We start from the raw sequence: 26,109 nt of genomic DNA, 5'->3' as shown, positions 1-26,109 counted from the left end.
TTTGTTTATAATAAATATCCATGAAAGCATCATTTAACATGAAAACTAGAAAACTGATCACTTACATCTAGCCAAATGATCTGCCCCATTCTATTCCTTGACTGTTCCATCGCAAGATAACCACTATTTGAAATTTTAAAACTTTTTTCACTTAAAGTTATATTGCTAAGATTCTCCCATACTGACACATATAATATAAAACATATTGACAAATATACTTTTGTAACTATAGATAAGTAATTTTGAATACTGAATAATATTGCATTGTGTGATTTGAACAAATTGTCCTTTTCTTATCGATATGTAAGAATTCTTTATATATTCTTGACACCCATTCTTTGTTGGCTATACATATCATAAATACCTTCTCCAAATTTATAACTTACTTTTTCATTTTAATATTTATTTCTTTTGATAAAAGGACGGTCATAATTTAAAACTTTCATTTTTTAATAAGCATTCCTTATGATTTGCTTAAGATAGTCTTCTATGTCATAAGCTTCAAACCACTAGTATTTTATACCAAACATTTTAAATTTTAAACTTAACATTTAAGTCCTTGACAAATCTGGAGTTTATTTTTTGTGTACGGTGTGAGGTAATCAATGATTTTATTTTTTACCCCCATAAAGTAAACCAGTTTTTTCCTAACTACATATATTGTATCGTCCTTTTTCCCCCATTAATCTGCCATTTACTTCTGTTACACAGGTGTGTGTTTGTTCTGAGCTATCATATCCTATTGGTCATTTTTTTGTTGTTTTACATCTGTATCAGCATCACATTATCTTATTACTTACTCTAGCTTCATAATAACTCATTACACATAATGGGGCAACTTTTCTTTCCTCACTTTCCTTCTTCAGCAGTGTCTTGGCTATTCTTGGTCCTATAATTTTCCATACATATTTTAAAATCAGCTCAAGTTCCAATGACAAACACTTTTGAAATTTTCATTGGAAATATATTTATTCCATAGACAAATTCGGAGAGAAGTGATTTTTTAGTTAGCTTCTTATACATTAAAATAGCACATATCTTCATTTATTTAATTTTTCTTTAATTACTTATTTTAGTTTTTATAATTTTCCCTGTAGAACTGCTGCAAATCTTATATTTACTTCCATATACTTAACATTCTGTAGTATTACAAAATATAAGACCTGTCCCAAAAAGGAATTAGTAAAATAGATGATAAATATGAGGGGAATACCAAGAATGCAGCTCCAAGATACAAATGAATAGAAAATATGAAAGCAAAGTTATGAGTTACAAAAAAATAAAAAGATAAATCTTAGCCTGTCTAATTGTAGTTAAAAAGCAAAGAATGAGAGAGAAGCACTATTTGAAGGCATGGACAGTGTTAATGAAAAAAAAAAAAGTTAGAATTCTTCAAAAAGAAGGACTGAAGACAAAAAGAAGGCCAAAGATACAAGAAAGAATTACAATAAGGAAATATTGCACTCTGCAGATAAAGTTAAATAAACACTAGTTGCATAAAACAACAATAATAATATTGATTACTCTGTTCTAATATGACAACATAGGAGGCTCTTCAACATACCTTCTCCCATGGACACACCAAATATACAGCTATACACAGAATAATTCCCTCTAAAAGAAATCCAGAAACTGAGCAACTCGTACACATCCAACAAAAGAGGAAAAAACCCATATCAAAACAGAGCTCAGTCTATGGCCATGCCACCCTAAACAAGCCCAGTCCCATCTGATCTCGGAAGCTAAGCAGGGTCGGGCCTGGTTAATACTTGGATGGGAGACCACCTAAAAACACCAGGTGCTGTAGGCATTAAAAATAAAACAATAAGGGATTGTAAACTGACAAGGTCCTTACAATCTGTGAGGTCAACCAAGGGTTGCCTCGCCTTAAAAAAAAAAAAAAAAAGAAACAGAGCTTAGCCCATAGACAGCAGACAAAAATGCCTATCTCATTCTTTCTCTGAAAAAAGACTATTTGTATTTCCTAAAGCTGCAACCTGAAGATCAGGCTCCTAATTTAGCACACAACCACTGGTAGACAGACTGGGACCCACCGCAGAGACTCAGGAGACTGGAAGGAACCATCTCCACAATCTCTCTGCTCTGCTCCAGGTCATAGGTATCTCCCTGAAAGGCACTTCTGTATTTATTTAGAGTCCCATCTTTTGCATCTGTGGCAGAGGACATACCTATGGATTACTTGGGTCTGGTGGTCAGCAGGTCTTACGGTTGCAGATTCAACAGGACTGTACTGAATAAAAAAAAAAAAAAAAGTAGTTCTTAATTGGCTATATCTCCAGTCTTAAAGCAGATGAGAAATGCCCATCTCTCAGTCTTTCCCTGAAAGAGGCTGCTTTGCATATCTTAAAAGCTTCAGCCTAGGTTATGCTCTTAATTGAACATACACCTAGGGACTCACTGCTATCCCCCCAGAGTTTGAAGAGACCTTCAGTGACTGCAGTGACTTCTCCATGTTCTCCCTCTCAATCTCCATGTTTCCAGCGTCTCCCTAGAATTAGTGATGTACATATCTGGTACCCCAGGTTTCATAGCTGCCACCTACAAGATGCACCCCTTCGTTGTCTGCCTCTGATGGCCAGTGGAGCTCTTGTTTGCAGGTCCCACAGGACTGTAGCAAACAAAGAAACATTTCTTAACTAGCTACTATTCTGGGCCCCAGAAAAAAGGGAGCAGAAAAAAACACCCATCTCCTAGTCTTTCTCTGAAAGAATTATACTGCTATTTTTTAAAAGCCACTGCTTAAGGATATGTCTTCTAATCAGCCTGCATTCAGATACTGACTGAAATCTGCCCTTTGGGACACTGACAGGTTGTAGCACACCAACTGCTTAAAGTCACCAGGACAAAGAAGGCAGCTCAGACAATCATAAAGGTTTGAGAGCCAACAAAGAGCTAAGGCCAGGCTAAAGGATATGGTCATCTCCTACAGGTGACCACTTCATCAAGACTGGGAGAGGTGGCTGTTTTTATCTAATACACAGAAACTAACATGGAGAGTCAAGGAAAATAAAGAAAAAGAGGACTACGTGCCAAACAAAACAGCAAGACATAACTCCAGAAATAGACCTTAAGGAAAGGAAGATAACTGATATACTTGATAAAGAGTTCAAGTAAATCATAAAGGTGCTCACTAAGGTCAGGAAAACAATGTACAAACAAAATGACAATTTCAATAAAAGGATAAAAAATATTTTTAAAGTACCAAACAGAAATTACAGAGCTGAAGAACACAGAACAGAGCTGAAAATTTTCAATAGAGGGATTCAATCCCAGATTAGATCAGGCAGAAGAAAGAAAGAACAAACTCAAAGAGAAGACAATAGAATTCATCCAATCATAGGAGCAAAAAGAAAAACAAATGGAAAACAATGAAAATAGCTTAAGGGACTTATGGTATACCATCAGGCAGATTGACATTCGCACTATAGTAGTCCCAGGAGGAGAAGAGAAAGAAACGAGGGCAGAAAGCTTATTCAGAAATAATGAAACTTTACTATCCTAGGCAAAAAAAAATATACATCCAGACTAGGAAGCTCAGAGAGTTCCAAATAAGATGAATGCAAAGAAACCTATACTAAGACACAATATAATTAAATCATCAGAAGTTCTAAAACAAGGAGAGAATCTTAAAGTATCAAGAGAACAAAAAATATTGATACATACCAGGGAACTCTTATAAGACGACTAGTACATTTTGAGCAGAAACTTTGCAGGCAAAAAGGGAATGGCATAATATATTCAAAGTTCTAAAAAAATATTCCTTCACAAAGGAAAAATGTCCTTCAGAATTGAAAGAGAGATAAAGAGTTTTCCAGACAAGCAATGAAGGTGTCCTTAGCTACTCTGCCAGTATTACGAGAAATGTTAAAGGGAATTCTTCAAGCTGAAAAACTGGGACACTAGTTGGTATCAGGAAAATGTATAAAAGCATAAATTACACTGGTAAATGCAAATATATATAGTTAAATTCAGAATACTCTAATGTTATAATGGTGGTGGATATATTACTTATAAATCTAGTGTAAAGGTTAAAGGCAAATGTATTAAAAATAAATATAACTACATTTTTCTTAATGGATCCACAAGGTAAAAACATAAATTATGACATTAAAATCATAAAAACTAGAGCAGAAGAGTAAAAATATAGAGCTTTAGAATTTATTTGAACTTAAGTTGTTGTTAGCTTAAAATAGACTGGTATAAATATAAGGTGTTTTATATAAGTAAGCCTCATGGTAACCACACAGTAAAAACTTACATTAAAAAAAAAAAAGATAAAGATAAAGAAATCTAAACATACTACTACAAATCACAAAGAAAGAAAGAACAAAACATTCAGAAAACAATTAACAACATGGCAACAGTAAGCCCATGCCTATCGATAAATACTATAAATATAAACAGACTAAATTCTCCAATCAAAGGACATACAGTACCTGAATGGATGAAAAAATAAAACCCAAATCTATACAGCTTATGAGACTCACTTCAGATGTAAGGCCACACACAGACTGAAAGAGAAGGAATTGAAAAAAGATTTCATGCAAATGGAAATCAAAAGAAAGCAGGGATAACTATATTTCTATCAGACAAAACAGACTTTAAACCAAGGACTGTAATAAGACACAAAGGAGGTCATTATATAATGATAAAAGAGTTGATCCAAAAAGAGTACAAAATGTGTAAATAACTATGCAACCAACATAGGAGGCACCTAAAAATATAAAGTATCTAATAAGATACATGAAGGGAGAAATAGATAGTAATACAACATTAGTAGGGGACTTTAATATCCCCTTTCAAAAGTAGATAAATCATCCAGACAGAAAATCAATAAGGAAACACTGGATTTAAACTACACATTAGGCCAGATGAACTTCACAGATGTACACAGAACATTTACCCAAAAGCAGCAGAATATACATTCTTCTCAAGTATACAGGAAATATTCTCCAACATAAATCATATGTTAGGTCACAATTCATCTTAATAAATTTAAGATTGTGATCATATCGTCATCTTTTCCAACCATATGAAACTAGAAATCAATTACAAGAAGAAAACTAAAGAATATACAAAAATGTGAAGATTAAACAACATGCTATTGAACAACCAATAGGTTAAAGAATAAAACAAAAATTTAAAAGTACCTTGATAAATGAAAATGAAAATACAAGACATCAAAACATATGGGATGCTACAAAAGCAGTTGTAACAGAGAAGTTCATGGCAAGAAATAAACAAGCTAACAATCCTCAAGGATTTCAAAAAATAACAAATTACCTGAAAGTTAGTTGAAGGAAGGACATAACAAAGATCAGAGTGGAAATAAATAGAGATGAAAAAGACAATCAAAAAATTATTGAAACTAAGAACTGGTTTTGGAGATGATGAAACAGACAAACTTTACCTAGACTTACCATGAAAAAAAAAAGAGGACACAAAAATATAAAATCAGAAATGAAAGAAGATACATTACAACTGATACCACACAAATACAAAAGATCATAGTGACTACTGTCAATAATGATATGCCAACAAATTAGATGACCTACGAAATAAATTCTTAGAAATATATAACCTACAAAGGCTGAATCATGAAGAAACGGAAAATCTGAACAGAACAATTATCACAAAGAAGGTTGAGTCGGTAATCAAAAACCTCCTAATTAAAAAAAAAATCAGAACCAGATAGCTTCTCTGGATATTTTACCAAACATTCAAAGAATATCAATCCTTCTCAAATTCTTTCAAAAAGTAGAAGGGGAAGGAACACTTCAAAACTCACTCTATAAAGCCAACGTTACCCTGATAACAAAATCAGACAAGAACACCACAAGAAAATTATAGGCCAATAGCCTTGATAAACATAGATACAAAAATCCTCAACAAAATATTAGCAAACCAAATTCATCAGTATATTTAAAGGACCATACACCATGATCAAGTGAAATTTATTCCAGGATGTGAGAATGGTTCAACATGTGCATATCAATCAGTGTGATACACTACTTTCACAAAATGAAGCACGAACATTGTATGTTCCTCATAACAGATGCAGAAAAAGCATCTGACATCTATTCCTGATTTAAAAAAAAAAAAAGCTCAATAAACTGGTATAGAGAAAATGTACCTCAACATCAGAGTTATCTGACAAGCCCAGAGTGAACATCATACAAAATAGCAAAAAGCTGACGACTTTTTCTCTAACATTTTTTCTCTTAAATTTTTCCCCAACCAAAAAAAAAAAGATGCCTACTCTTACCATTTTTATTCAACATAATACTAGAAATCCGATCCAGAGCAATTAGGCAATAAAATAAAATTAAAAACACTAAAAACATACACATCACAAAGAAAGTAAAACTGTTGTGATTTGCAGATGAGAAAATGCTGAAGACTCCACACACAAAAAACTATTAGAACTAATCAATGAATTCGGTAAAGATGCATGATACAAAATCAATATGCAAAAATCTATTGCATTCCTGTACACTAGTAACAAACTATCAGAAAGAGAAATTAACAAAACAATCCAACTTATAATTGCATCACAAAAAATAAAACACCTAGAAATAAACTTCCCAAAGAGGTGAAAGACCTGTAGATTGAAAACTGTAAGACCCTGATGAAAGAATTTAGAGAAGATACAAATAAATGGAAAGATTCCATGCTCATGGATTGGAAAAATTAATATTGTTAAATTACAATACTATCCAAATCAAGGTACAGAGTCAGTGAAATTCATACCAAAATTCCAATGCCATTTTCCACAGAAATAGAACAAAAAATCCTAAAATCTGTATGGAGCCACAAAAGACCCCAAATAGTCAAAACAATCTCAATAAAGAAAAACAAAGCTGGAGGCAATATTCTTCATGATTTCAAACTATGTTACAAAGCAATCGTCATCAAAACAGCACGGTATTGGCATAAAAAAGACATTAATCAATGGAACAGAATAGAGAGCCTAGAAATAAACCCATGCACGTATAGTCAATTAATTTATGACAATGGAGCCAAGAATAAACACTGGGGAAAGAATAGTCTGTTCAATAAATGATGTTGGGAAAACTAACGGGATGGCCATATGCAAAAGACTGAAACTGAACCAGTATCTTATACCAACACAAAATAAATATTTGAACACAAGACCTGAAACCATTAATCTCCTAGAAGAAAACATACATGGTGAACTTTTTGAAGTCAGTCTTGGCAATGATTTTTTTTTTATTTGACACCAAAAACAAAGGCAACAAGTGTAAAAATAAACAAGTGGGATTACATCAAACTAAAAAGCTTACGTGCAGTAAAGAAAATCATCAACAAAATGCAAAATCGAGCTACAGAATAGGAGAAAAATATTTGCAAGTCATATATTTGATAAGGGACTAATGTCCAAAATATATAAAGAGCTCACATAACACAATAGAAAAAAAATTCAGATTAAAAAAATGGGCAGAGAAACTGAATAGACATTTTTCCCAAAGAAGACATACAGGTACATAAGAAGGTGCTCGTCCTTAGGGAAATGCAAATCAAAACCCCACTGATATCAGTTCATACTCGTTAGAATGGCTGCTGTCAAAAAGACAAAAAATAACAAGTGTTGGTAAGGATGTGAAAAAAGAGTACTCTTGTACACTGTTGGTGACACTGTAAACTGGTACAGCTGTTATGGAGAACAGCATGAAGGTTCCACAAAAAATTAAAAATAGGACTATCATATGATCCAGCAATCCCATTTCTGGGTATATATCCACAGGAAATGTAAACAGGTTATCAAAGAGATATCTGTACCCCATGATTATTGCAGGATTATTCCCAATAGCCAAGACATGGAAACAATCTAAATGTCATTAATAAATGATTGCATTTTGAAAAGATGTGGTATATGTACATATACAATGGAACATTATTCAGCCATGAAAAGAGATTGTCATTTTCAACAACATATGGACCTTGAGTACATTATGCTAAGCGAAATATGCCAGAGAAAAACAAATAGTGCATGTTATCCCTTACATGTGCAATCTAAGTTTCAAAAATAAAGTCGAACTCATAGAAGCAGGGAGTAGAAAAGTGGTTGCCAGGTGCTGGGAGGTAGGGAAAATAGGGAGAGGTTGGGAAAAGGGTGTAAATGTTCAGCTATAAGATGAATAAGGTCTTAGGATCTAATATATAAGATGGTGATTATAGTTGATAACACTATTGAATAACTTAAATTTGCCAAGAGAGAGTAGAACATAAAAGTTCTCACAAAAAGATTTAAAAATAAATCAATCTATATATATATAGTGATTATGTTAACTGAATGAGAGGAATCCTTCCACAATATATACGCATAGCAAATTATTTCAATGTACACTTTAAATACCTTACAATTTTTTCAATATACCTCAATAAAGCTGAAAAAATGGAAGAGATTAAAATAACCTGCCACTTACATGTGGGTCTGGGGTAAAGAGAGATGGTATAAGACAAAACCAAAGCTCAGCAGAGTCCAGAATACATGGCGCCCAATACTGGTTAAGTATTTTGGTGGTGTTTCAAAGTACAATTGGAAGGTGTTGAGTGTTATTTTTATCTTGCTCTGTTTTTTTAAATGTGCATATATAGGAATACATATATACAGTGAGAAAGGAATGGGAATCAGATTTACCTCTAACTGCAGTGAGGAAAATAAATTAGAAGAGTGCATGCCAAGAACTATTACTGTAATTCGAGTAAAAGATGGAAATTTATGTAAAAAAAAAAAAAAAGTATATTGTCTTATAGCTTTTTTCTCAGCTATAAAGTATACATGATTATCAAATCAACTCATCCGAAACAAAAATATTGGGATATTGCACTGAAACACATTTATGTTTCTTACATAAAATGAAATTTCACAGAAAAAAAAATAGCCAATACTTGTCATCCACAGATGAAACAAAACAGACATTAAGCCATGAATATCAATTCTGTTTAAGTGTCTACATCCATCTAACTGTTTTGCTATTGCTTGGTGACAACATTCTAAATGAATCATCAATGTTAGATCTAACTAATGTCCTCTTAAGCAGAAGTTTCAAGAACAATAATAATGATAATTACAAAAGTACTAATATACCTTCTACATCCAATAATTAAGAGCATATTCTTCTCATTTCATCTCCTCCCTAGCCTCCACATCTATATATACTTACCAAAAACTATATTCAATCATCAGCAAATATATATTCACCAGTCGCTGTACTAATATAAAAGTGAATAATCTAAAACTCTGGATCTTAAGGTGCTTACAATGGTTAAGATGCTCACAACTTTTGTCTAAAAGTAAGCTCTATTTTAAATTCAAATTAATACAAAAAGATATACAGTGTAAAATGGATCTATAACAGTAAGGGACATAAAAGGAGAACACAGTATGCTTGAATAGGAGTAGGAAATCAATGAGTGAATAAATTAACATTCTTCTCCACGCCTGAACAGAAAGGAAGAGTCACATATTTAGGCTTTCTTCCTTGATTAAACCCTCCAGTGACTTTTTTTTCCCCCTCCTTTTAATGTTCTCTAAAAGGTTAAATTATATTAAGATTTAGTAGTGAGAGTCAATGTGTTTGATTAGGATACGTAAATAGAAAATAGATTTCAATCAGTAAAATTATTGGGATTTCACCCTACAAATTACAGAAATTTTTAATGCTATTTTAAATCGAATTACATAACCTTACTCTGCAATCAAGCAGAATTGATTCTATTTCTTTCTTGTCATCTTCTGTTAGACTGGACTATATCTAGACTGTGATAATAATTTATTATACTGCTTTAACTCATTACAAACCATATTTCCCAAATCTAAATTCTTATTACCATTTGTGGACAAAATATCCACACCACCTCACAAATTTCCACTATATGACAGCTTAACAAACAGGATAAGTGTATTATCATCACACAAAAACAAAAGTCACATTATAGAGCAGGAACAGCAAATTCAAATGTTTTTTGTTCCTTTTTCCCCTTCACATATTCCTCTTACATTATTTCACTAACAATATAATTTAACAATCTGTATACCATGCCCTAGTTAGTCCTAGTAATGCATGTTTCTACCTCATTGAGGAGTCAACACACAAACAACTGATACAGTTCATCGATCATCATCATCACTATCATTTTGAGCACTTATTATATAAGAGGTACTATGAATTAAGCATTAATATAGGTAGTGTTATTATCCCCATTTTACAGATGCGGAAATCAAGTCTAGAGGCAAAGAAGTTTACAAAACTGTGATGTTTTAGGGATTGCTGAAATTTACACAGTTCATGGTGGAACAGGTGCTCAATCTTATCTCTCTAAAGTCCTTGACCACATAATTAACCATATCTGCCCAGGTTCTTGTCAACATAAGGGTCTAGGTCCTCTGTCTATGGGATATGCCTTAGAGAATTCATATTTTGTTATGTTATCCCTTTTTAAAACAAGATACTGATTTAAAATTAGAGTAATCTAGGCTTATTTAAAATTAGAGTAATCTAGTAGAGAGAATGACTCTTATCCAAAACTCAGGTACATGAAAACCAAGGCCATATGAAAATAAAACTGAGCAACAGACACTACCAAAGCTTTAAACATGTATTTGACAACTCAAAATAAAATAATGCATAGAAAAAACTAATGAATAGTTTTAAAAGATATAAAGAACAATAACTATCCATTGTGAAAAGTGCTACAAGAAGAATATGAAAAACATCTATACTCAAAGCACTTTCCACCAGGAAACTTTAAAAGGATTCAAAATTTTAAAATTCAATCATTTTGAAAAACAAGTAAAAGTACTCGGGACATTCAGAGGGAGGAAAGAGGATCCAGATGGATAAAACACTATATATTAAGAAAAGGTCAAAAGTACTGGATCTCTCAAGGAACCACAAGGCAAGACTGCCTATTAATGAAGAGTACTGGTAAAATTAAGCTGGAGAGGCAGATAAGGAACAGATTGTAGAGGCCCAAATTACCACACCAAGGACATTGCATGTATTTCCAAGGAAAATGAGAAGCATTGAAAGGTTTTTAGTGGAAGAGTTGATACATATATACTTTTAAAAGAGCATTCTGGCAAGGTTCTGCAGGCACAGAGTCTTTCAAGTAAACATTTCCCAGTCTACAGCCAAGCCACCCTGAACATGCCTGATACTGGAAGCTAAGCAGGGTTGGGCCTGGTTAGTACTTGGATGGGAGACCACCTAGGTAATACCAATTGCTGTAGGTGTAAAAAAATAATAATAATAAAATAAAAATAATAAAATAAAATAAATATTTCCCTTGAAATGATGGAAGGATGATATAGTAAAGTTAACTTTTTTAAAAAATATTTGGGCTGGAAAGAATATAAGGTGGCTATAATTGTATTCAATACATGTGAAATATTAAAAACTAAATGAGACTAATATGTTTGCAAATCCAGTATGATGCTTATTCTCCATAGAAATTTAGTTACAACTAATTTAGATGCTATACTGAATATTTCAAAATTATGCTATTGAGATAATGCTTCACTGGACAAGTTCACATATTTTCTAAATCAAAGTCTAAAACTACTTTACATTCGATTTGACATTGAAATTATAAAATATTTCTTCAAACATTTACTTAGTATTATGAATGACAAGGTTGTTTCTAAAATTCCCATCCTGTACACCTGAAGCTTACTGGATTTCATTAACTAATGTCACCAAAAAAAATAATTAAAAATACATTTAAAGAATAATAAAATAAAATTCCTGTCCTATTTATATGATGGATGAACTATTTATTTTGTAACACTTGTATCAATGGTTTTATACAAAAATTTCCTCCAAGTAAATTTTCTTCATGAAATAGTGTCCATATTCCATGACTCTTTCCTGGTGCCCACAGAAACAGTTAACAAAATAATAATAGTTCAGTTACTATACACCAATTATGTGCCAGATAATGTGCTAAGCAATTTGCATGTACTATTTCATTTAATCCTCAGAGAAATACTATGAAGCATTATAATTATCTTCTATTTTACAGTAAGGCTTAGAAGGTTAAGTAACTTGCAGAAGGACACACACGGCAAGTGGTAAAGCCAGAATCAGAACCCAAAAAGACACTAAGAAGAGCCCAGGCTTTCAACTACTATTCCAGGGAGTTAGTTTCAACATATAAAATAGACTCTAAAGCGTATCTCTACCAAATAGTCAATATATAAATCCTAAGTGATCTTGAAAACACCCATTCTTGTCACTTGAAACTTCAACAATCATTTATTCGATAAATATGTATTATATGTTAGGCAGTATTCTAGGTACTAGGTGCATAGCAATGAACAAAATAGGCAAAATATTCAGACGACATTCTAGTGGGAAACAGCAAAATATAAAACCAGATGTTATGAATGTTTTGAGCAAAAATAGATGTTTTGAAGAAAAATAAAGTATGCTCAGGACTGCTGTGCAAGTATTTTTCTCACCAGAACACACACACCACCAGAATGGAAAGTGTAAGCCAGACATGGTACCAGAGCTACCACTGTGCTATGATGCCCATTCTAAGCAGCAGAGTCTGCCTCCCCGTGCCCACCTCCTTCTCCCAGGCTAATGATATCCTATCCTCTTCTCTCAACACTCTTATTTCCATTTTCCTCACTCTTCCCCACCTCCAACCTTTGAGATGTCTGAAAACTAGGACTCATCTATCATGACTTGAATCAAGTCTCATTCCTTTGTGAAGTCTCTATTGACCCACCCCAACTTCCTCTTCTGCACTACCTCTGTACTACATATTCTTGTATTTGTATGTACTGTGCTATGTTTGTATTTACTAGTTCACATCTCTTTCCTCTATTTGTCATCATTTACTACTAAGCACCCAAAACAATCACTAGCTTATCTCTAAGTAAGTAGTTGGTAAAAGTAGAAAGAAGGACATACTGAATACCACTGTGCGTGGTACAATAAAGAAAATAGCAGAATTAGCAGAAGAGGTTGACAAGGTAGACAGGAATTTAATCATGAAAGTCCTCATATGCTAAGCCAAGGGTAAATATTTTTATCCTGCAGATAATGAACTGCATGGACAGAAGAAAATTTTAGATCCAGGTATACCTAGGCCCTATTTTGCACCCACCAATTAAATGTACAAATTTGGAAAGATTACTTAACCACCAAGAGCCTTACATTTCTTCATCTGTTAACAGGGATAATCTTACAGATTTGGGATAAATATTAAAGACAATGTTTATAATGCATGTAGCACAGTGCCACACACACACACACACACACACACAAAGACATTCAGTAAGCAGTATTTGTGATTATTATAAATGAAATAAGGACAGGAAGAACATGAAAAAAAATCTATGCTTTTAAACAGACCACTCTGAGGGTATGAAGGATACATTTCCAGGAAAAAGAAACTAGTATTTGGAAAAACACTCAGAAGACTATTTTTTAGGTCCTCCAGAAGAAACTAGATGACTACTCCAATTAAGGAAGGAACAGTAAAGATGAGGACCAGAGGATGAACTTGAAAGATACTTAGAAAAATAATTGATAGGGCTTGGTAACTAATCAATATGGGAGACTGTTGAATAATGATGAAGAGTCGATAGAAATATCAATAGGTTAAATATTAGATATGTCAAATAGATGGTGGCTCTTTTAATAATAAAAAGATACTTCTAAGATCAGGAGAGCAAGACTAATAGGGTGAGAGAGGTGAATGGCATGAGCCTAGAGCAAGGTATGGCACATCTAGTTAGCAAAACATGGAAAGATATTAGAAAGCAGGAGTTTGTACCTTGTTGGAAATTAGATGAAAAGGCAAAAAGACATACTAGTGAAAGATATATGCTTATGAAGACATTTCCACTAATAAAAACCTGGTAGAACCAATCAGCTCTGAAGTGCCAATTAAGTTTATGTGAAATATTATTAGTTTCATCAAATCTTTAGATCTCAAACTACTCAAGTAAAAAAATCAGGCTGAAAAAAATAAAATCTGGCCTTTTTCTTAAATCCATAAATTTTATCTTCCTTTTCTTTTGGTTCATATTCAAGACAATTCTCTATGCAATTCAAGCCACTTGGGTTTCATGAGGCTTGTAAAATAAACAAATAACATAAAGAGAATAAACCTAAATCATGAGTGAATTTTTCTTGTTTATGTATTAGTTCAAGCAATTGCCCACAGTGGAGGTGAAAAACTTATTTTATGTTAAAGAATCAACGTTTTTTGGAAGAAAAAAGATCAAATAGAACTTTTAAAGAAATTAAAAGTATTTTAGAAATAATTTAGGCCAATTTTCTCATTTAATAGGTAAGGAAACTGGGCCTAGAAAAGTAAATTGCCCAATGTCAAACAGCTAATGGGCACCATTATTTATGTGTTTTATCTTTAATAAATATCTATTATAATGCATTCTAATCAGTTATCTGAAAAGTAAGTGAGCAAGTGATTTAGAAAATTTCCCTCAAATCCTTTGAGATGACTGACAAAACTACTACCGATTTGACATCTGCAATGGAAGTAGCGTAAGTGTAAAAGATCTGAATCCATAGAAAATTACTTTGAATGGTTAAAATTTGATCCACTGTCCTCTAATCACACAAAAAAAGTGACTGCTAGCCAAATTCTGCATTACAAATTCAGTATTCCTTTATTTCTACACCCCACCCCCAATACACGCACACACACACCTCTCATTCTTTTGTAATTATTCCAACTCCTAAGACTAGGCTTCTTGAATTTCTAATAAAATCCAAAAACTGCCTAAAGAATTTAATTCAGATGTAAATGGAATTATTTGGGTTCTGTTTCTGTTTTTAAAAAAGAATATGAAACAGTGTGCTGTTACAGAAAGCCCCCACAGACTTCTCAGCTTGATACCTGAAGTAATTTAGAGAAATAAGGGGAAACAAAAATCTGTGAGTGCTTTACAGCTAATTTATTTACAATTTCAGAACTGAGAACACCCACCCACACATATATACCCACAGAGAAAGAGAAATAAAGTATTTTCAAAACAGCTATTTTTTTTTATCCTACTGGTACTTTCTTCTCATTTCTTTTTCCTTTCTGTCCTCCTCATTTTAGATATCTTCAATAAGATTTTAGTTACAATTCTAAATTTACTTCAGAGCTCGCCCTAACTAGGAATTACACCAAAAGAAACAGAATACAGCCTCCATTGTTAAGCCTTCCCCCTGGAAATACATTATATTGAAGAACACCTTCTCATACCTGCAAAAACTGTATATAAATTGATTTGCAAACAAATAGAATGATACCAATATATTTGACTAGTTGATGAACTGTGCAAGGTCCTTGAAAGCTAAAATTGAAAACATGAGAAATTTTAGTTTATATTCAAAGGAAATTTATAAGTGAGGTTTCATCTTTTAAATACTCATATCTTCAATATTAGCTTCCCCCCCTTCATTCATAAATTTGAATAATATTTGTCAACATGAACAGTGGAAAGAAAGCTGACTTGTTAACTCTAAGTTTTAGAGTAGGATTTAAAGTACTAAAAGGTCTTTTAGATTTTAGATTCTGTAATTCTATGATTTTTTATTTTTTCCTGTTGTGTCATAGCACAAATCATTTGGCATGACATTTCATAGCCAAAAATGTCAAAGTAAATAATTTCAACACTGAATTAATGTTTTAAAGAGTAAAAATCACTCCCAGCCCAAGGGCATTTACAGAGAAATGAAAACAGTCAAATATATCAGTCAGATACATATAAGATATATGTGTACATATGCTTGTATGTGAGAATTTAAATGTTAAGAAGATTAGCCATCAGAATGGTACTATCTCTAGGCGATATTATTGCTATGCATAGCTATAAATAATTGATTCTTTTCTTATACTCTTCTATGTCTGAATATTCCACAATAAAATGTAAATTTTTACATATGGAAAAATGCACTTCCATTCTAAACCATGAAAAAAGACTAAAGAAGGTGATACAGGGGAAAAAATGTGCCATCTTTGCTGAACATGTCCACCAACACTAAGATGCATCTTATTCATGAAACAGAGACAGTGGATGATGAGGTTAATCTTCACAGTGTTTCTTGGGTATTGGATAGGTTGGAAATAGAGGGCAAAAGCAACTGAGTATTCCCTTCGACTTTGTAGGCACTGCTGGGTTGGCTGGCATGCTGTCATATGAAGGAACACCAGAAGTCCCTGAGAGTCATGGCTCAAGATGTAAGTGGATCAGTTAGATGGTTTATAGGGATGGTATTGGATCAAAGCTGAAACATTTTCATGGAAGTTTTCCTACCAAGAGTGGCAACTGGCTCATTTGGATAAGATAATTCCTATCCTCACTATTCTGTATAACGGGAAACCTCCTCTGGGTAATTACCAAGTTCAAAGTTGGTTCCTCTTTTCTATTATCACTAAAAATACTTTTCTTAAACACTGCTTCCCTGTCACATTTAAGGTCATAGCCTCCGACAGGATGGACATTAGGTTTCCTGAGGGAAAAAAAACTTTTTAGAGACAATTGTGTCTTATAGTCAAAAAAGAAAACACAAATAAAATTGGTATAACAATATTGCTTAAAGTTTTCAATAGTTCCTTGTTAATTTCGAGATAAAATCCCAAGAGCATGAAGATAAATGAGGGAGGTGAGCTATAACTGACATATGTTTTAAAAAATGTTCCCGAATGATTCCAGTATATCGGTGCCCATTCAGTATGAAAATTACTGAGGTAGGTAATATTTATATATACTAGATATACTGAAACACTAGATAGTATATACCTTAAAAATAAACTTACTTTAGATGTAGAAATATGAAGAGTAATGATCAAGTCATTATGTTGCCCCCAAAAATAAACTAATATAAATATATAAGCAGCAGTAAAGATACAAACCTAAGTTTAATGTAGTACCATCACTTTACATTTTTTCCAGTCATAATTATTAGTTCAGTGTTTCTCAGATGAGCTTTAATTAAAAAATAATTATAATGGACCTTTAATGTTGCTTTAAATATTTATATTATAATTCAATATAAATACAAACAAAATTAGATATAAAATATTATGCATATATTTTCTTTTTAACTATAAAATACAAATCTACAAATTACACATATAGAAAAATACAAAAACATTTAAATTAATAACATCTTATGAAACGGAAATGACTGCTTTGCTGAGACTCATGTGTTAATGTTGCAAGTAATAGTAGGGAGATATAGCATGAAAATCAGATTTATATTTAATTTATTTCTGAATTTGTATTTCAATAATAGAGTATTCCTATCAAGACTTCCAGTGTAACATGCCACATTGAGCTACTGAAGATCTTATCCCACTACCACCATACATAGAATGCTGCATAAAATATAACCCCCCAGATATTAAGTACATAACAAAAGTAAAAAGAAAGAATAGTCAATCCTCAGGCATGAGAAGATAGAACAATAAGTCATTACAATAAGTATATAAGCTGACTCTTCAGTGGTCAAAGGGAATATCAGACCCAGATACATATATATAATCCTAAAGCCTTGCGATTACAGTTTTAATGCCGAGCAAGGACTGAGGCAAGATCTAAAACTAAAAATAACTTTACTAGAACCTGGAAGTTCTCTATTCATAAAGTACAGCTTTAAAAAAGAAAAGAAAAGAAAAAAAAAAACTCTGTCACCTCCAGCCCAAGGCAATAACAAGAACATTCATCACTGCTGAGTGCTCTGATTGGAAAGAGAAGTAGAACTCCTGGAATGCCCAACAAAAGTTAAGTGCAAACCTGTCTTTTACACATATATTTCTACAACACATATAACTCTCATGAAGATTAACTCATGAGTTAACAAATCATATGAGGACTTGATTCATCAAAATGAATTGTCAGTAGACATAAACGGGTAAAATAGCACCCTCTCGCCCTAAAAAATTTTAGAAAAATAGATATTTTTAAAATAAATATTCTGAGAATTATTTTAAAAGGTAAAAGAAATAGAAACATACTGAGAAAAGAAATATTCTGAAATGACCTCGTAATGAAGAATAAGCAATTTTAAAAAATAGAACTTCTAGAAATAAAAATTATAAAAATTTTTAAATATCAATGTATGGATTAATCAACTGATTAGATATAGCTGAAGAGAAAATTATTATATGGTAAAATGAACTTGAGAAAATTACCCAGAATGCAACATAAAAAATAGAAAACACAAACGAGAGGATGAGAGGCATGAATAGAGAAAGGCAATCATATGTCTACTTAAATAGCAGTTCCAAGAGAGAATAAGAAAGAGAAAATATTGAAAATATTGAAAAGATAATAGTTAAGTATCATTTGTCATAATTTATTGAAAAACATGGCCAGACTCAAGAAACGAATGAATCCTACGCAAAAATTTTAAAAGAAATCTACACCTAGATATGATTGAGAAACTACAGATAATCAAAGACAAAAAGTAAAATGCCAAAAGAAACCTCAGAGAAAAGACACATTGAATGCAACAGAAATACAAATATTATTTCATTTACTCACAAATATTTATTGAATTCCAGGCACTGTTTTAGGCCCTAGAGATATAGCAGTGAATGAAACAAAAAATCCTTATACCCTGTTGATAGGAATAAAATTATATCTACAAAGTACAAATATGAAGTAAATGTAAACCCAGAATTCTAAACTTACATTTTCTTTCATTTGATAAATATTCATTAAGTACTTTTTATAAATATTAAATACTCTTTATGTGCCAAACACGGTTCTAGGTATTGGAATATATCAATGAGCAAGCAGAAAAAAATTCCTACCTTCGCCGAGATTACATTCTGAGGGGATAAATAACAAACATAACAATATTTAAAACATATAATGTTAGACTATATAATAAATGCTATTTAATTAAGTAGGAAAAGAGAGATGGGAGTTGAGGCTAGAGTAGGTTGCAATTTTAAATAGGTTCAAGTTAAGTCTCACTAAGGTCAGTTTTGAAGAAAGCACTTGAAGGATTTCCAGCTAACCTAGCATTTAAGAATAAAATAAAGACATTTTTAGATAAAATGTTGACATTTGATAGACTGAAAGAGTTACTGGAAGATACTAAATGATATGTGAAGGAAAATAAATACAAAAAAAAAGTAAAATGTAAGAGACAGTGTTAAAGGAAAATAATTCTTTCATGTATACCTTGAATATTTACAAAAATTATCTAGATAACATGTTACAATCATCTCTACAAATACCAAATGCCAAGAGTTAGTATGAAGCATGAAGCAATAAAATTGAAAATCACAAAGATAAGGAGAAAATCAATTTATAAATTGTCTTAAAATTTTATATAAAAATTATATTACATAGAAATCACACTGTTAAATAATTCATTGTTTAAATTTCCATTTTATATAGGTATATCTAATATTTAAAAATCAACATGACATTAAAATAGATGTTATATATAAAGTAGCACTTAATAGTGAAAGTTATAGTCAAAAATGTATATATTAGAGAAGAAAAAACATAGAAAGCTATTAGCCAAGATTTCAACTTAAGAAGTTTTTAACAGATTAAACAAAAGAAACCAAAAAAGAAAATAAGAAAGATGTGAACTGATTTAATAAAATTGAAAACAAAGAATAATATAGAGCAGATTGACTAAAACAAAACTTGGGTCACTGAAAAGAATAGTAAAGTTGTCAAACTTCTGATAATGTTGAGCATGAAAGAAATGAGAGAAAACAAAACAAACAATATTAGAAATGAAAAATAGATATATTTACAAAAAGATTTATGAATAAGAGATTATGAGCTACTTGAAGTCAATAAATTTGAAAACCCAATGGACAATTTCCTAGAAAAATACAACCTACTTAAACGGACCAAAGAGCAATACATAACCTGAATAGACCTACAACCTTTTAAGAAACTGAATCAGAAGTTACAAAATCAATCTACAAAAAAGGCACCATGCACAGATGGTTTCACAGACAAGTTTAATCACACCTTCAGGCAACTAACAACCCCTTTCTTATACAAAATATTCTAAAGAACAGAAAATGAAAAAGAGCTTCCCTAATTCTTTATGACGTCTATGTGAACTTGGTACAAAAACTGGACAAGAATAGTATGAAAAAAGAAAATTACAGTCTAACCTCACTTATAAACATAGACACCCAAATTCTAAAGACATTAGCAAGATAAAACTGTATTTTTAATTATATCAGAATTCCTGTGCAGTCACAAACTTGATGATGATTCAACTTAGCAATTTTTCAACTTCACAACTGTATAAAAGCACTATACATTCCACAGAAAGCATACTTCAAATTTTGAAATTTGATCTTTTCCCAGCCTAGTGATATGCAGTACAATATACTCTCATGATGCTGGGTAGTAGCAGCAAGCCATGGTTCCCAGTCAGCCACATAATCACAACAGTAAGCAACCAATACACTACAACGTAGTGTTAAATACATTATCTTATAATATTTTCAACTTACAATTCATTTATCGAGATGAAACCCCATCGTAAGTCAAGAAGCATCTGTACTCTAAAGTATATAGATGAATAGTATTACTTCAAATTTTCCTGTTATTTATTTATGTAGTTTAACAAAAACATCTTGCAAGCAATTCTTGAAACTAATGATTAGTCACATCATAATTTTGCAAAAAACTTTATTGTTCACTTAAAGATAAATTTAACGTTGAGATATTGTTAAAATGACCACTATGTGGATATCTAATACAATGTTCTAGGAATCACATACAAAAGTGTATTCATTGTGTGTTCACTATTACATTTACATGAAATCTCATTTTGTAAAACCCAAATAGAACTACTCCATTTGAAATCTGGACGAAGAATCTAGCATCTCACTGGTTTAGCGTCATTCCCACATTCTGTTAACACTTACCCACTGACTCCAGGACTCTGCAAAATTCATTTTGAAAGCCACTGTAATAGATCAAAATTACTTAAAAAAAAAAATTATATTGAGGGGAAGGTAGACGTATACAGGGTAAAAGAGGTCAAATATGTGGTGACAAAGAAATCTAACTATGGGCAGTGAACACACAATGCAATAAATATATATGCCTTACTGCTAAATTGTACACTTGAAACAATGGATTTCGTCAACCAATGTCACTATAATTAATTAAGTAATTAATTTAATTATATTGTGGTTTCTTCATGATTTATAACTTCCCTTGACATACTCAAGTCTATCATAAAGGTATATATCAGTCTGAAATTGTTCTTTAAAAAGTCAAGTTGGTTATTACTTTGCATGTAATCTAGGTGTTTGCAAATTAATTTATGCACTTAATTTTTTAAATACAACAAAAGGTCTATTTTTCAATTAGAATTGACAATCAATATTATTTTATATCAGTTTCAGGTGTATAGCATAGTGGTTAGACATTTACACAGTTTATGAAGTGACCCCCCAGTTAGTCTAATACCCACCTGGCACTATAATTATTACGATATTATTGACTAAATTAACTATGCTGTACTTCATATCTCCATGACTATCTTGTAACTAACAATTTGTAGTTCTTAATCCCTTAACCTCTTTTCACCCAGCCTCTTCCAACCCCTCCCATCTGGCAATTACTCATTTCTTCTCTGTACCTACGAGTCTGTTTTTGTTTTGTTCGTTCATTTACTTTGTTCCTTAGATTCCACATATGACTGAAATCATATGGTATGTGTGTTTCTCTTCTGACTTATTTCCTTTAGTGTTGTCATCATCATGTCTTTTTGATCTTAAAGCATTTCTTCAGACTAACAGGAGTTTATTTTGCTTTTTATATAACTAATGTTCTTACTAATATAGAAACATTTCTTTAAAAGACAAAAGCCTAAGGGAATCTAGAACACAGATGTGGGAGCAGATGTGATGAGTTGGACAAGTGATCGGATTTAACAACTCAGGAAATATAAACCCACCCATGTGTACCAGGTAATCAGAATGACAGCAAATAACAAAAACCCTCACAGTACCACAGTAGAAACTTTCGAATTTCTTTAAATAACTAATTTTGATCAAAGCTTCACTAAAAAGTTCACTCTCTTTTGTAGTTATCTCAATATAGAAGTGAAGAAAATATATTTCATTAGAGGATTAAATTTATGTTGTACCTGTCCTCTGAAAAGCAAGTTTGATCAAAATAAAAACTTGGACAAACTATTTAAAATAGGTAAACATTTTATAAAATGTTTCTTTTAAGCACTTAAGTTTCTGTCCATGTAGAAAACCAAACTCAACAAAAAAAATCAAGGTATCTCAAATCTTAAAATCTCAAGATTTTTATCAGCCTCAAAACCTAATACCAAAAGTAGAATGAACCAGAACACGTGTAAGAAACAAAAGGATAAAATTATAAACAGCGTACTATAAGTCAGTAGTAACACAGGCCATGAGAGAACCGATGTATAAAAAAATAAACGGATCTGTTCTCATAAATGTAGCACATGTCAATATTTACATATCAGAAACTGAATATAAAAACTATACATAGAAGTTATTACCTACTTGAAAGGCAAACAACCATGTCAAGTGGATGTATTTATATATTCATACAATTTAATTGCTCCCAACCTCAAATAAATTATTTCTTTGGCTAAGTATGATTAAGTTTTCTTTGCTTTTAAATATTATATTCACTTAATACTGGGTTTTTACAGTCTAAATTCTTTTTACTAAGTCAAAAAAATAGCAATTAGCTTTTCCAACTAGTCGACTAAGTTAAACACTCCGGTTTTAGCCAAAGAATATCCTACACTCTTCGTATATCTTATTTCATACCTCAAAAATAACTTCAAGGTTACTACCTTCAATTTCCAGATAAAAGTATGGGCCTCTGAGAGGTAAAGTAACTTATTTCAAGTCACATTGTAAGTGGCAAAGCCGGGATCTAATCCAAAACTTCTAATTCTTTTCACTATACCATGCTCAAAGTCCCCACCACTACTACCCTTGCTGGCCCACCTACATTTGTTCTGCCTTAGCTTTTTATTGCATTAATGGCCTATTGGCATAATGTTCAGCCCAAGGTTAAGACAGGTCTTCAATGACCTCTACATTCTTTCTCTATCTTCTTTCCATGGGTACCAAGTGTTTGCATTCCATTGTAGCTTCATGACTATTCCCTAGATCCTATGCTGCTGTAGCTTTTTTCCTCCCAATTTTACAAAGGCAAGCTACAGTTTCTATTTTGGTATTTTGTTCCTCAACTTTCTCAGCTAAGTTGGTAGCCAAGAGGTAGGTGGATAAACATAAACCCTTTTCCAGTTAGAGTTCCCTTTCTAGTTTCCTTTTATTTGAGCTTTTAAAAGGGCATCAATGGTCAATCGAATTGCCCATAAAAGAGGACAGCCCATGTAGCAGCCACTCACCACCCCTCCTTACCTCAATAAGCAAGACGACATTCAGCAAACAAATTCTCCAGCCCGGCCAGCGTTTCAGGCGCCACAGCATCCAACATACAGGCCACCCCTCCCCACAAGAAGTCTACAGCTATCCCAGGGTTTCCCCTGAGGAAACTTTTTTCCCCTTTTCCATTTCTTAGGTCTCCTGGGTGGCTCATCAATTGTGAATATTTCCTGGGGCCAAGAACCGAAGCGCCAACTCCAGAATCACATTAATAGCCTATTAAGGGAACTTACAACAGAAGCGGCATCTTGGGCAGTATCAGGACAGTGATGTCCACACCCAAAAGGGGATGGGGCTTGTTACAGACAGGCAAGTATAACGTGCTAACACAGGTGTCTTCTAGTCAGTGGCTTGTGCTTGTTACGACCTGTGTAATCCAAAGCTGTTAACAACTTCATGAGCCCACTTATCTAGCAAGAATATTCTTTTCAGGAGATGGACATTCCCAAGGTGAACTGGAGGTGAGCCTGCTTCATAAGATGACATCGGTCACATTAAGTACTAGGAATCATTTGGCCTAATAACTCTCTTCCTAGAGTTCAAATCAGGTTCCACAGGTTAAGAGCTCAGTCCCACAACACTGCTTCCCCACTCCCCACTCCCCAACTTCGGAAGGCAATCACAAATCCAGGCTGTCACCTGTGCTTCTGACCGACCACTTATAAATTGGAGGTTGCTACAACCTCCTCCTCAGGTTCAATAATTTGCTAGAACAGTGCACACAACTCAGGAAAAGTTTACTTACTGGATTACTGGTTTATTATAAAAGGATCCAACTCAGGAATAGCCAGATGGAAGACGCACAGGGCAAGGTTTGGGGGAGGTGTGCTGAGCTCCGAGCACTACTCTCCCAGCACATGCATGTGTGTAACAACTCATCAACTCTCTGAACTCAGGACTTTAGAGATTTTTTTCTAGATGCTTCATTACACAGGCATGACTGATTAAATCATCAGCTATTGGTGCTTGAACTCAATCTCCAGCCCTCACCCCTTGCCAGAGGTCAGGGGCTCAGAGCCAAAAGTGCCAACCTTCTAATCACATAGTTGGTTCCTCTGGCAACCAGTCCCCATCCTGAGGCTATCCAGGAATCCCCTGCCGCCAGTCATTCATTAACATACAAAAAGGCACTTATCACTTTGCCGGTTCCAAGATGTTTAGAAGCTGTTTACCAAGTAAGGGGGGCAGAAACCAAATAAATATTTCTTACAGGTCACAGCCATATTTATACATTTCTTAACCGAGCAAGAGCTTTTAATCTTCACAGAGTGAATTAGCAGTGCTGGGATAGTCAAAAAATAATTCATGATGACTATGATAGAATCAAGAATGAAGGCACAGTGCTGAGTGTTAAGGAGCCAGAGTCCAGCAGTGCAGTGACTAATAACCGGTAGTAATGGCAAAACAGCTAGCTAATACCCTCAGAATACACTTTCTGTGGAGAAATGTTGATGGAGCTTTGTATTTCTTGGCCCCTGCCTATTTTCTGAGTCTGATCTCCAGCCTTCCTGCATTTTCTATTGGGTATCTTATATCTTTCCAATAAATCCCTTTTCTACTTCAATCGCATAGCATTGGTCTGTTATTTTCAGTCAAGAATTCAAAGTCCAAAAGTTATCTATTTCTAGCCTTAATCTCTGTCATGTTAGAAGTGATCTTGATAAATCAATTCTAGAAGGTTTAAAAAGTTAAATTTATGTGAGTTAATAAATCAGGTGGATTCTTAAAATGCTTTCATAACTATGACCTCTTTAAAATTTGAAATTGAATCCCATAATGCTTCTATTTATGGAAACTGGAACTCAGGTCAGTTGGAATAAATTTTTTATCTAGTAATTACCACTTTCCAAAAGTAAGGAGATAATTTTTTTTAATTTAAAAAAGGTAAAAGCTAATAAAAAGCTGTTCTATATCCACCTAGCTGGCTTCTATATGAAATTTTAATGAAACATTTTTGCATAAAATTTGGCAAGAAAATAATTTAACACCTCAATTATGAACATTATCAGCTTCAGAGAATTTAATTAAATTTTTCATAGTATTGTGCATGTCATGACCTCCTGCTTCTCCCTCCAGTCTCATAGTTTTAAAAAAACATTAATACTTTGACTTCTCCCAAATTTACATTTAAATCCTTGATATTTTCCTGGTATCCCAGATTTCTATATCCAACTGTATACTTAACATATCCACATCACTGTCTCAAATTTCATACCTCCAGAACTGAACTAAACTGATCTTCCACTCCACCCTTCCCAAATATACTGCTTTCCTAAGCTTCCTTATCTCTGAAAACGGGAATGCCATACTTACAGATAGATAATCAGGCAAAAAAGGGGAGTGGGGGGTGGGTGGTGGGTGGACGGAGAGTCCTCTTTAATTCCTCTATTTTTCCCATTCCTGACACCCAATCTACTAGCAAAGCCCACTGGCTCCACCTTCAAAATCTAGAATCTTACCATTTCCCACCACTCTCACTGCTGCCACACTCTAAGCCACAATCATTTCTACCTGGAATATTACAATAAACCCCTAATTCATCTCCTCCATTTCTTTCCTTGAATCCTTTCAGTCAATTCTCAACGTGCAATACAGAGTTGATTATTTTAAACATTTAGATAGATCATATCACTCTTCTCAAAA

General features: G+C 33.0%; 1 protein-coding gene and 1 pseudogene across 7 annotated transcripts in view; one reads left to right on the top strand and one right to left on the bottom strand.

The window, feature by feature from the left end:
* The window catches only part of DLG2 (discs large MAGUK scaffold protein 2), a 1,668,408-nt gene that overhangs the window by 1,607,067 nt on the left and 35,232 nt on the right, over positions 1–26,109 (bottom strand). The window lies entirely within an intron of this gene.
* LOC118603486 lies at positions 1,692–1,810 on the top strand (annotated as a pseudogene).

This window comes from Rousettus aegyptiacus, unplaced genomic scaffold, assembly GCF_014176215.1.
Source record: "Rousettus aegyptiacus isolate mRouAeg1 unplaced genomic scaffold, mRouAeg1.p scaffold_m13_p_5, whole genome shotgun sequence".
Taxonomy (NCBI): Eukaryota; Metazoa; Chordata; class Mammalia; order Chiroptera; family Pteropodidae; genus Rousettus; species Rousettus aegyptiacus.
Note: the sequence above shows the minus strand (reverse complement) of the source record. Positions and strands in the feature narration are given on the sequence as shown.